Here is a 12,920-nt window from a genome sequence, read left to right as displayed (position 1 = left end):
TTTCTCCTTCAGTCCCGTCCCCGCTCAGCTGCCGGACACATCCGATCCCCTCCGCCGCTACCGACGGCTCCGGTAAGCGGCGGAGGGCGCGGGAGGGGGGGGCCCCCTCTCCCGCCACCGATAACGGCGATCTCGCGGAGACCGCAGTTATCGTGTACACCACCGCCCCCTGAAAATATGAATATCTCGGTTGTGGCAGCAGCTGCTGCTGCCGTTATCGAGATATTCAACTTTAAAAACAGGTTGTCTTTTTGACATGGGGCGGTGGTCAATCTTGGTCTATGTGAAACGGTCAAACATCTTGGGCCAGATTCACAAAGAGATACTACGGTGTATCTACAGATACACCATCGTATCTCGGACTTACACTGGTCCTATCTATGCGCCTGGTTCATAGAATCACATACGCATAGATAGGGCTTAGATCCGACAGTGTTACAATGTGTTACACTGTCGGATTTTATTTTCGATTTAAAAATGGCGCCGGGGGCGTTCCCGCTGATTTACCTTGAATAATATGTAAATCAGCGAGATACGCAAATTCACGAACGTACGCAGTCTTCTTACGTTTCCGTAGCGGCTTTCCCGTCGTATACTTACCCCTGCTTTTATCAGGTGCAGCCAATGTTAAGTATAGCCGGCGTTCCCGCGTCGAATTTTAATTTTCTAACGTCGTTTGCGTACGCTGATTCACAAACACGCGTGTCGCAAGTCACGCTCACGTCGAAACCTCTGATGTCCTAGTGATGCCAGTGGGAGCAATGCACGCCGGGAAATTCCCCGGACGGCGCATGCGCATTTAAATCGGCGTGGGAACGCGCCTGATTTAAATAGTACTAGCCGCAGAATTTGAATTCCGCTGGGGGATTTAGGATCCGCCGCCGCAAGTTTGGAGGTAAGTGGTTTGTGAATTAGCCACTTGCCTCTCAAACTTGCGGGAGCGGATCTTAAATCACGTGGATCTATAGATCCGCTGACCTACATGAATCTGGCCCATAGTGCTAAAATATGACTGTACAAGCTTATGCTCCCTGATGTCACATAACGCATGTGTCTTTGCTGTGCCTACTTGGACCAGTAATTTTTTTTTTGTGGCACTTGGTTTGGAACCTCTATCGTGCATCCTAGGATTGCAATGCATACAAAGCGCATATCTATTGCCTATGTACCTATACTAGTGCCTATGTAACTTACAGTACTGGTTAAAATTATGTGTAGATCAGAGTGAAGTTAAACTCTGATCCAGATTGTTAGTAGCAAATTGCGGTCTCTGTCTCAGCTTGGCTGTGCTGTGAGACAATTCTGTTGTACTGGGGTGTTCTTCCAACCCTGGTACTGCAGGTGGCAGCAGTGGAGTCAAGGTTTGGGTGCTCTTTCCCAGCAGCCAATCACGAGGGTTTGTCCTCATGGTGCATGCTGGGAGGGGTATTTATGGGGCAGACATCATTGGTTCTTCGTCCAGTGTGGCACCCACCTTTGGGGTGGCCACATCACAGCGTTATGGCCTACTGGGGTGTGCGTGCCACGCAGTGTTCCTAGTTCCCATTCTTGAGGATCCCAAGCTATATTGCTGTTCGGTGGGGAGTCGGTCTGAGGAGCGCCATTGAGAGGCTGGCGGTCCAAAAGGGCCCCGATAAACCACCGGGGATCAAGGTAGCCGGATGCCGAGGGATTGATCACATGTCAGTCGGTACCTGGGCGACATGTTGAAGGAGATCCAGATGTAACTCATTTAAGGAGATATATCTCTGAGAATTCAACCCAGAGGGGACCTGTGGCAGAGGTATCTTCTGACTCTTTGTGAGGGGTCTGAATGAATGAAAGACTTATATAGCGCGGCAGAGACTTTATCCTACAATTGCCTGAGTGATACTCCGGCTGCCAGGTCAGTGAGAGAGGCCTGTTCGGGTACACTAAACCCATTCCGGCAGGAGTGGCGCAGAGAAGTGTTACGTTTGGAAGCGGGACTGTTCCCGATCATTATGCCTGAAACTGCTGTTCTTTCTCCTTTCAACTTTCCTTTCCTTACCTTTAACTAAGGGGACCCCCAGATCCCAGCCCCCCCATGTGAATTGATAATGGGGTACATTGTACCCCCTACCATTTCACAAAGAAAGTGTAAAAAAAGACACCGTTGGGAAAGTCCTTTCTTAAAATAAAAAATTCCAGCGGTGGTAATCCACTCTCGGTCTCAGCTCCAATGCTGTCGGTATCCTGCAATGGGTGATCGCCTCTCCGGGGTCCAGCGATGAGAAGATCTCCTCTTCATCCAGGATCCAGCGATGAGATGTCCGCAGCGTAGCTCATCACCTGACTCCACCGGAGACACTCTGGGAATGATGCCGCGGGAGCCAGTGACAGCTCTTATGTAGGTGAGGGCGGGGTCTCCCATCACGTGACCCCGTCCCCCACTGACGCAAAGGAAAACACAGGCTTTCCCAGTGACTTGCAGGTGACACTATGTGCAGGGACAGTTCTAAGCACGGTAAAACAAGCGCTACTTCACAGGCATACTATAGACACCCCCCCCCCCCAGGTACGAAATTTAAAGGAATATTTCACTTTTATTGTTTCACTTTAAGCATTATTAAATTCACTGCTCCCGAAAAAAAATGACATTTTAAAAAAAAAATTTGCATTGATGCATGTCCCCTGGGGCAGGACCTGGGTCCCCAAACTTGCATATTAGCCTTTAAAATTAGCACTTTAGATTTCAAACGTTCGAGTTCCAGAGATATTAACGGGGTTTTAAAGTTCACACAAACGTTTGGTCTTGCCGCAGGTTCTGGTGCGAACCGAACGGGGAGCGTTCGGCTCATCCCTATTTACGTAATACGAGCAGGGAGCTGGACGTACTGGGCTTGGGTTTGGCTTGGGTTTTGTTGGGTTTGGCTTGGGTTTTGTTGGGTTTGGCTTGGGTTTTGTTGGGTTTGGCTTGGGTTTTGTTGGGTTTGGCTTGGGTTGGGCTTGGCTTGGGCTTGGCTTGGGTTTGGGTTGGGCTTGGCTTGGGTTTTGTTGGCTTGGGTTTTGTTGGCTTGGGGTTTTGTTTGAGATCACCCAACATTAATGAAGTTCAGATGAGGAATGTGAACACCACTGACATCAACATGAAGATGAATTGACTCTGTAATATACATCATAATAGAGAAATATGGGGAAAATATTATTACTATCTCCATCTCTGACCCAGAATAAGTATAGAGATAAGGAATTCTGACACTTTTCTGATTCTTATTCCCAGCATGCTTGTTCCGGGTCAATGAAATCTCAAAAAGAAAATTATATATATATTGGAGCTTACTGATCCTTAGATGTGGTGGCTGCATTGCTTTCTGTTTTGTTTCCTTTATTTTCCCCTGGTTATCCTGCCAATAACACCCGTCCTGTCTTAGGGTGGCTCCTCTATCTATGGAGGGGCAGTGGAGACTCCCTTGGACAGCAGCATTCTCTGGAGAGGGGGGGGTGGTGTTAGATGGACTGGTAGATTTAGATGGACTTTACACAAGTGACTAACAAATTAAAGCCAAACTCCAGATAACACTTTATAAGCCGTTACACCAACATCTGTGTCTCCTTTTGGGATAAAGGTTTTACATAAATTAATAAAAGCTGACCATTGTAAGCACCCCTGTCACTAGTAAATGGTTTGTTCCAACCCTCTAACTGCCACTTTTGTTGGACAGATCAGTCGGTTATAGGAAGTCGGGAAATAACAGCAGAACCAACAGGTAAAAGAGCGAAATTACAGGGGGACTCCGAAAAACAAAGACTGATGTGTTCATGTCAGTGACAGACGCCATCATATCTGTCATTTATTTATTTTTCCATTACTACCACTTTATATGTTCTTATATAACACACAGCCAGTGAACTAGAATTTTCAGAAAAAGGCCTGCAATGGCAGATTTCATACTTCTCCCAGGAGTCACCACTTCCTCCAATTATTGGCTGATCAATGAACCAATCCCACCACCCATTACTGTGATGTCACCAGACTCTGGGTGGAGTTCTCACATTTCCCGCCTCCCCCCACATATCTTTATACAACCTCCCCCTACACATAACCCAGCATGGAGGGGCTCAGTGAAGGTGGTGGTGAAGGTGTGGAGGTGTCGGATCGGATCACACAGATCATAAAAGGAGATCCGCCCGGCCTCATAATCCAGATCTATCCTGACTCCTGTTACTGGAGAGTGATAAGGGGGTATCTTCCCAGTCATGTATCACAGAATACTGATCACCACCCCAGTACAATCCCCAGGACTTCTTATTCCATCCAATCAATGACTGGAATTCTCCCCTCTCTATACTGGGGTAACACATCCCAACTCTCCAGTTATCAGATCCCCCGACATCCACTTCCCAGTAATGTCTCCCTGAGGAGAAACTCTGACTGCTCATCACCTGAAGAGTCCAATCCTGGAATCTCTCTGGTGTTTCTGGATGATTCTGTTTTCTATGTGACCTGGATACAGTTTTCCTGTCATCTGATATCTGTAGATCATTACTAGCTGTGTTTCCATCCAATAATATGTCTGCAGCTCCCTGTATAGGGAAGTATACATTTACCTCTGTTATTATATCAGATAAACCTGTGTGTAAGACCCCCGCCACACCCAGACCCCCTCCATCATGGAGGAGCTTCTCATGTCTCTCTCTGTCCTCATTATCTCCATCCTCAGTATCACACAAGTCACCTGTGTCTGATTCCTGTAAGACAGTCAGTGGATCCGTCATGTTACACAGCTCCTCAATGTGACGCATCTTCCTGGACAGCTCCTCCTTCTTTATTTCCAGATCCCGGATGGAGATGGAGATCCGCTCTGCCCTCCCGGAGATTTCCCCTCAGGACTCTCTTCTCCAGATCATCCAGACGTCTCCTGAGATCTCTAAACAGGACAGTGACTCTCTCGGTGTCACCAGCTGCTTCTTCTTCTACTTTCCTCCTGTGTTCCTGCAGACTCTGGACTCTTTCCTCCATCTCCTCTCTCGTTGTCAGATGTTTCTGCAGAACATTCCTCAGTGTCGTCTTCTTCTTCTCAGAAGCCTCATCCAGTGACTTCATCTTATGTCCTTTATGTCCTCCAATCATACAACAAGAAATACAGATACAGGTCTCATCCTCAGTGCAGTAATACTCCGGTATCTTCTTATGGATGGAGCATTTCCTGCTCTCCATGGACAAGGTGGGGTCACATAAAACGTGTTCTGGGGACTTTTTGTGGACTCTCAGGTGTTTATCACACAGAGAAACCTCACAGAGCAGACAGGATCTAACAGCAGGTACAGGAGAGTCCACACAGTGAGTACAGAAGACCCCGGACTCCTCTGGATCTGGCTGAGCAGACAGGAAAGTCTCTGCTATGTTACGTAGTTTCATGTTCCTGTGCAGTGCAGGACGATCCGGAAACTTCTCTCTGCATTCAGGACAGGAATATCCTCCAGACCCCTCCTGTGTATCCAGCACACGATCAATACAGACCCGGCAGAAGTTGTGACCACATCTCAGCATTACAGGATCGGTATAAATGTTCAGACAGACGGAACATTCCAGCTCAGCTCTCAGATCAGCAGACGCCATCGCTGACAGAAATTAAATGAACATTTCTGACACCGGAGAAGAATGCATTGGGAGGGGTGACATCCTCCTACACATCACAAACAAACAGAAGATTTCCCAGCACACTGATCAGCCAGCCTGCAAAACAACCAGATTGTCCGTCTAACAATTCACATTAAAAGCCAAAAGTTTAGTTAGCACACATTTGTAAATCTATGTTGAAGTCACAGTGTCCATGCCAAGGCTCCTCTGTGTACTACGTTCCTATCTCTATAATTTCCAGACTCTACCAAGTTGGGCACATATAGCAGTGGATAGACTAAGGGCAGGAATGCCTGGAGAAAGCCCACCCCTCCTCAAAGACACAGGGACGCACTTGACACCCATCAAGAGCACAATAGTAGTTGAGGGCATCCAGTGCGTCCCCACCTAATTCAACCAACTGTACAAAAAAGTGGGAACCATCCCAACCTATAACTGGTCTTTGAAGCAAGGTGCACATGGAAGGACAACTAAATCCTCTGCTTTTAATGTGAATTATTAGAATTTGGTTGTTTTGCAGGCTGGCTGGTAAGTATGCTAAGCTGCAGCTTTACCCGTGTTCCTGTTCCCTGTATTTTGATTTTGACCCAGCTTATCCTGACCACGCTTGCATTCTACCTGTCCTGACCCCGGCTTGTGTTAAGACTTTGTTTATATCTTCTCATTCGCCTATTTTCCTGTTGCCAACCTCTGCTTGCACCTTGACCATTCTGCCTGCCATTTATTCTTATATCTGATCATTTGTTGTTGCTGACCTGGCTTGTCTGACCCTACATCCAGTCATCTGTCTGTTCTGCTCTGCAGAGCACCTGGTGACACTGGTCCTCCATCTGCTGTGTGTCTGCAGCTGCTGTTCCTGCTGCCATCCGCTGCTTTAGCCATCCAGTCCAACTCTGTTGATACAACTGCCACACACCTCTGCGACCAACAGAAGATCCCGCAGGCACTCTTACCTCACTGCGCTCTCACGGTCATTGAACCAATACCAGTGGCCCTTGAGCCGGGGCTGTATGAGAGATCTCCCTCTCCGTCAGGCTCTGTCACAAGGTACGTGACAGCACCCTACTGAAAAGGCCAGTTATAGGTTGAGATGGTGGCAACTTTTTTGTATCCTCTAAGCTGATCTGTTAATAAACCTTTTGATGCCAGATTAAAACAAGCCTCATGAGTAGGGTTGAGCGAACCCGAACTGTAAAGTTCGGGTTCGGTACGGACTTTGGGTTTTTCCCGAACCCGGACCCGAACCCGAATAATTGGAAAAAGTTTGGGTCCGGGATCGGAGTTCGGTGAAAAAAAATGCGCGGAGGTCCCCGCAAATTCAATAACCAGACCCTTTAGGTCTGGTATGGATATTAAGGGGAACCCCGCCGGCAATTTAAAAAAAAAATGACGTGCGGTTCCCCCTAAATATCCATAACCAGACCCGTTATCCGAGCATGTTGACCTGGCCGACCGCAGAAAAGAGGGGGGGACAGAGTGCGGCCCCCCCTCTCCTGAACCGCACCAGGCCACATGCCCTCAACATGGGGAGGATGTCCCCATGTTGATGGGGACAAGGGTCTCATCCCCACAACCCTTGCCCGGTGGTTGTGGGGGTATGCGGGCGGGAGGCTTATCAGAATCTGGAAGACTCCTTTAACAAAGGGGACCCCCAGATCCTGACCCCCCCCCGTGTGAAATGGTAATGGGGTACACTGTACCCCTACCATTTCACGAAGGAAGTGTAAAGTCTTGTAAAAAAAAACACACACACACACCGTAGAATAAAGTCCTTTATTAATAAAATAAAAAAAAAAAAAACTCCAGCGGTGATAATCCACTCGTTCCCGGATTACTGATTCAACGTTGTCCCGATCCAGCGACGAGTGTGGGTGATCTCCAGCGATGAGAAGATCCTGCGTCGGGTGATCTCCGCTCCAGCGATGAGAAGATCCATCCATCTTGAGCGCAGCATCGCCGACCTCCTCTCACCGCTGGACACAGCCCAGCGAATGACGCGCTGAAGCTGTGACATTACTTATATAGGGGAGGCGGGGCCACCCGTCACGTGACCCCGCACCCTCTGACGTACCCTCTGCTACGTCACTGGGGAAGCCCAGGAAGAAGGAAGACTCTGGGCTTCCCCAGTGACGTAGCAGAGGGTACGTCAGAGGGTGCGGGGTCACGTAACGGGTGGCCCTGCCTCCCCTATATAAGTAATGTCACAGCTTCAGCGCGTCATTCGCTGGGCTGTGTCCAGTGGTGATAGGAGGTCGGCGATGCTGTGCTCGGGATGGATCTTCTCATCGATGGAGCGGAGATCACCCGTTGCTGGATCTTCTCATCGCTGGAGATCACCCGCACTCGTCGCTGGATCGGGACAACGTTGAAGCAGGAAGCCGGGAACGAGTGGATTATCACCGCTGGAGTTTTTTTCTTTTTCTTTTTTATTAATAAAGGACTTTATTCTATGGTGTGTTTTTTTTTTACAAGAATTTACACTTCCTTTGTGAAATGGCAGGGGTACAGTGTACCCCATTACCATTTCACACAGGGGGGGGTCAGGATCTGGGGGTCCCATTTGTTAAAGGGGTCTTCCAGATTTTGATATGCCTCCCGCCCGCATACCCCCACAACCACCGGGCAAGGGTTGTGGGAATGAGACCCTTGTCCCCATCAACATGGGGACATTCTCCCCATGCTGAGGGCATGTGGCCTGGTGCGGTTCAGGAGAGGGGGGGCCGCACTCTGTCCTCCCCTCTTTTCTGCGGTCGGCCAGGTCAACGTGCTCGGATAACGGGTCTGGTTATGGATATTTAGGGGGAACCGCACGTAATTTATTTTTTTTAAATTGACGGCGGGGTTCCCCTTAATATCCATACCAGACCTAAAGGGTCTTGATTATTGAATTTGCAGGGACCTCCGCGCATTTTTTTTTTCTAAAAGTCCGTGTCCCATTGACTACAATGGGGTTCGGAGTTCGGGTTCGGGTTTGGGTTGTTTTTTTTTAAATCAAAGCCGTACTTACCATTTTAGAGATAGATCGTCTCCGCCGCTTCCGGGTATGGGCTGCAGGACTGGGCGTTCCTATTTGATTGACAGGCTTCCGACAGTCGCATCCATCGCATCACGAGTAGCCGAAAGAAGATTAACGTCGGTGCGACTCTATACGGCGCCTGCGCACCGACGTTCGGCTACTTTCGGAAAATCGTGACGCGATGTATGCGACCGTCGGAAGCCTGTCGGAAGACTGTCAATCAAATAGGAACGCCCAGTCCCGCAGCCCATACCCAGAAGCGGCAGAGAAGATGCATCTCTAAAATGGTAAGTACGGCTTCGATTGTAAAAAAACACCCGATTCCCCTTCACAAAACGAGCATCAATCTAATGTTAAAAAAAAGGTTTTTGGGTGAACCTCCACTTTAAGCAGTGGAGACCAGATCCCCCCCCCTACCGCACCTCCCCCCAGGTTCTGGGCCCTTCCTGGGTTGGAAGACCCAGAACATTGGTGGTAAATCCCCTGGAAACTGGGTACCCTGCTGCCAGGGCTGGGGCAATATGTGCATAAAGAGCATGGCTTCTTACTCAGCATTGCGGTAGCACATCTGCCTCCTGTCTATATTACTTCTCTTTCCCCCAGGTAGCGCCGTTGTGTCGAGTTTTCCTCTCTGTTGATCTGCTTGTGTCTCTTAGGCAGAGTGCCGCGCTGCACGATAATAATTCTTAGGGTCCATTCACACGCAGTTAACTGCAGTGGGACGCATTTTGGACTGCACTCCAACTGCATAAACAGACCAAATTAATGGCAAACCCATGGGCAGGGCCGTCTTTAAGGCAGGGCAAAAGGGGAAGCTGCCCTGGGCCCTGTCATTGTTGTGGGTCCCAAAGTAGCTGCCTAATACTTGCCAACTATCCCAGTTTAAATTCCCTTGCCCCTTGAAGTTTTAGTCCTGTGCTGTATCTCAGTGTGAAGTGCTGCTACTAATGCTGCCCAGCTCTATTGTTGTGTACAGATGACTCACCTGCAGACCCTGGCCCGGATTCACAAAGCACTTGCGCCGGCATATCTCCGCGTAAGTGCAAATAAGAAAGTGGATCTGTGCGCTGGACCCACAAACTAAGATACGCCTAAAAACAGGCTTCAACCCGCTGACGTAACTTGCCTACGCCGGCGTAGCGTAGGCGCACATTTAGGCTGGACGCTCCCATTGTTTAGCCATTCAAATATGCAAATGAGGGAAATACAGCGATTCATGAACGTAAGTGCGCCCGACGCAGGCTACGCGATGTGCGTGTAAGTTGTACGTCCGGCGTAAAGTTAAGCCCCATAAAGCAGGTGTAACTCAGCAGCAGACATGCAAAGGTCTGCACCCGGGAACTCAAGCCGGCGTATTTTACGTTGTTTATGTTGGACGTGCGTCTGGCTGGGCGTAGGCTACGTTCATGGTGTACGCAGTGATCCGGCGTATCTTAGGCAGTTGTTCCGACGTGGTTGTGAGCATGCGCAGAGGGATGTGTCCACGTCCCGGGGCATGCGCAATTCGCGATACGTATCTGTCTGGCGCTAGGACCATCATTTGCATGGGGTCACGCCTCATTTACATGGCTCACGCCCACTTCCACCTACGCCGACTTACGCCTTCGAAACCCAGCGCAGTGGCTTGGTGAATTCCATGCTTGCCTCTCTGTGCTGCGTCGGCGTAAATGTGCGCCGCTGTCTGTGAATCCGGGCCCCTGTGTTTTCATGTAAATAACCATTGTAACGGAACGTCCCACACCCCGCTTGAGTGCTTCCGTCATATACCGCTTCCTATCAGTCTGGATATAGATATCAGATATTCCAGCTGCTCTCAACACACAACGAGACGAGACTTGTTTGTCTGCTGAACATGGAGTGTTAATTAGTAGTGTTGCTCACGAATATTCGTATTGCGAATATTCGGCTCGAATATGGCATATTCGAGTATTCGCGAATATCTCGAATTTCGCGGCCAATATTCGCTATTCCGAAAAAAATTGCGAAATTTCGCTAATGCGAATTTATTGCGAACATTTTGCGAATTTTTTTTTTTTTCTGATTGGCTCTGATGCAAAAGAAGGGCGGAGAAAGTATTCGCGAATATTCGGAAATCGAATATTGGTGATATTTTATCGAAATTTCGCTAATGCGAATGCGAAATTGATTGCGAGATTTTGACAACTCTGATTGGCTCTGATGCAAAAAAAGGGTGGAGAAAGTATTCGCGAATATTCGATTTCCGAATATTCGCAAATACTTTCTCCACCCTTCTTTTGCATCAGAGCCAATCAGAGTTCTCCTACCACAGTTGTCAAAATATTTCACAACATTTTTTTTTTTGATAAAATATTCCGAATATTCGATTTCCGAATATTCGAGAATACTTTCTCCGCCCTTCTTTTGCATTAGAACCAAGAATACAATCTTGTATACAGTTAGAGGAGGTAACCAGAATATAAATTAACATGAGCGAATTAACTAATCATTTACCCAGACTAGGTAACTCGTAGATGTGACCATTCAGGGTAGACGTCACGTCTCCTCGCTCACCTGCTCTACAATACACATTATCATAAGTGTAAACACAGGACATCTTCACACAATAGCAGGGTCAATTAGCACAGAGAACAGACAGATGGATGGATGGAGGTGAGGACATTAGCATCTCCTTACACTGTATGTCCCAACAGTATGAATCAGTCACTCTTATGGCATATCCCAGGCATACAGCTCACACAGAGCGCCGTTCCCCCAAGTGCCAGGGCCCATGATCGCAAGGCAAGAGGCGAGCATTCAGTCCCCTCCAAAAGCCTCTGTCCCGGGTGAGTCTGTCACAACCGTCATTCATATGTAAATAGCTGATGCCGGCGGCATTTATATGTAAATAAAGGTCTGCAGTGAAGAGATGATGTGCTGTAACCTCTAGCAACCAATTAGTGAGCAGTATTACTGTACAGTAATCTCTAGCAACCAATCAATTAGAAGAAATAATGTGCTGTAACCTCCAGCAACTAATCGGTTTGCTGTAGCCTCTAGCAACCAGTCAGTACGTGGTAATGATACGCTGTAACCTCTGGCAACCAATCGCAATCACTGCCCGATCTGATACAGTAAACTGATTTTAAGTCTAGCTGATATTTATTGTATGTCTCAGAGCAGGTGGAGAGCAACATTACATTGGGGGGGCAATTTTTTTTTGCCCAGGGTCCAATCAACATTAACTACTTAACCCCCGGACCATATTGCTGGTCAAAGACCAGAGCACTTTTTGCGATTCGGGACTGCAACGCTTTAACTGGCAATTGCGCGGTCGTGCGACGTGGCTCCCAAACAAAATTGGTGTCCTTTTTTTCCCACAAATAGAGCTTTCTTTTGGTGGTATTTGATCACCTCTGCGGTTTTTATTTTTTGCGCTATAAACAAAAATAGAACAACAATTTTGAAAAAAAATAATATTTTTTACTTTTTGCTGTAATAAATATCCCCCAAAAATATATAAAAAAACATTTTTTTTCCTTAGTTTAGGCCGATACGTATTCTTCTACATATTTTTCGTAAAAAAAAATCGCAATAAGCGTTTATTGATTGGTTTGCGCAAAAGTTATAGCGTTTACAAAATAGGGGGCATTTTTATGGCATTTTTATTAATATATTGTTTTTACTAGTAATGGCGGCGATCAGCGATTTTTTTTCGTTACTGCGACATTATGGCGAACACTTCGGACACTTTTGACACATTTTTGGGACCATTGGCATTTTTATAGCGATCAGTGCTATAAAAATGCATTGGATTACTATAAAAATGCCACTGGCAGTGAAGGGGTTAACACTAGGGGGCGGGGAAGGGGTTAAGTATGTCCCTGGGTGTGTTCTTACTGTGGGGGGGAGTGGCCTCACTAGGGGAAACACTGATCCTCGGTTCATACATTGTATGAACAGAAAATCAGCATTTCCCCTGCTGACAGGAACGAGAGCTGTGTGTTTACACACACAGCTCCCGGTCCCCGCTCTGTAACGAGCGATCGCGTGTGCCCGGCGGCGATCGCGCCCGCCGGGCACACGCACGGGAGTCGGGGGCGAGCGGGGGGCGCGTGCGTGCCCCCTAGTGGCCGCTCGAAGAGCGGACGTATAGCTACGGGCTCTCGCCCAGGAGAGCCGACCTGCCGCCGTATAATGACGGTGGCTGGTCGGCTAGTGGTTAAAGACGGCCCTGCCTATGGGTGCAGTTCACATTATTGCTGTGCAGTTCAGTGCAGTCAGTAAAACTAGAGCATGCTGCATTTTTCTGCACCGCAAAAATGCAACTGCAACTATTGGTGT

The sequence above is a fragment of the Rana temporaria genome (assembly GCF_905171775.1).
Source record: "Rana temporaria chromosome 3 unlocalized genomic scaffold, aRanTem1.1 chr3y, whole genome shotgun sequence".
In the NCBI taxonomy this organism is placed as follows: Eukaryota; Metazoa; Chordata; class Amphibia; order Anura; family Ranidae; genus Rana; species Rana temporaria.
The sequence above is the reverse complement of the archived record's forward strand: the minus strand, read 5'-3'. Positions refer to the sequence as shown.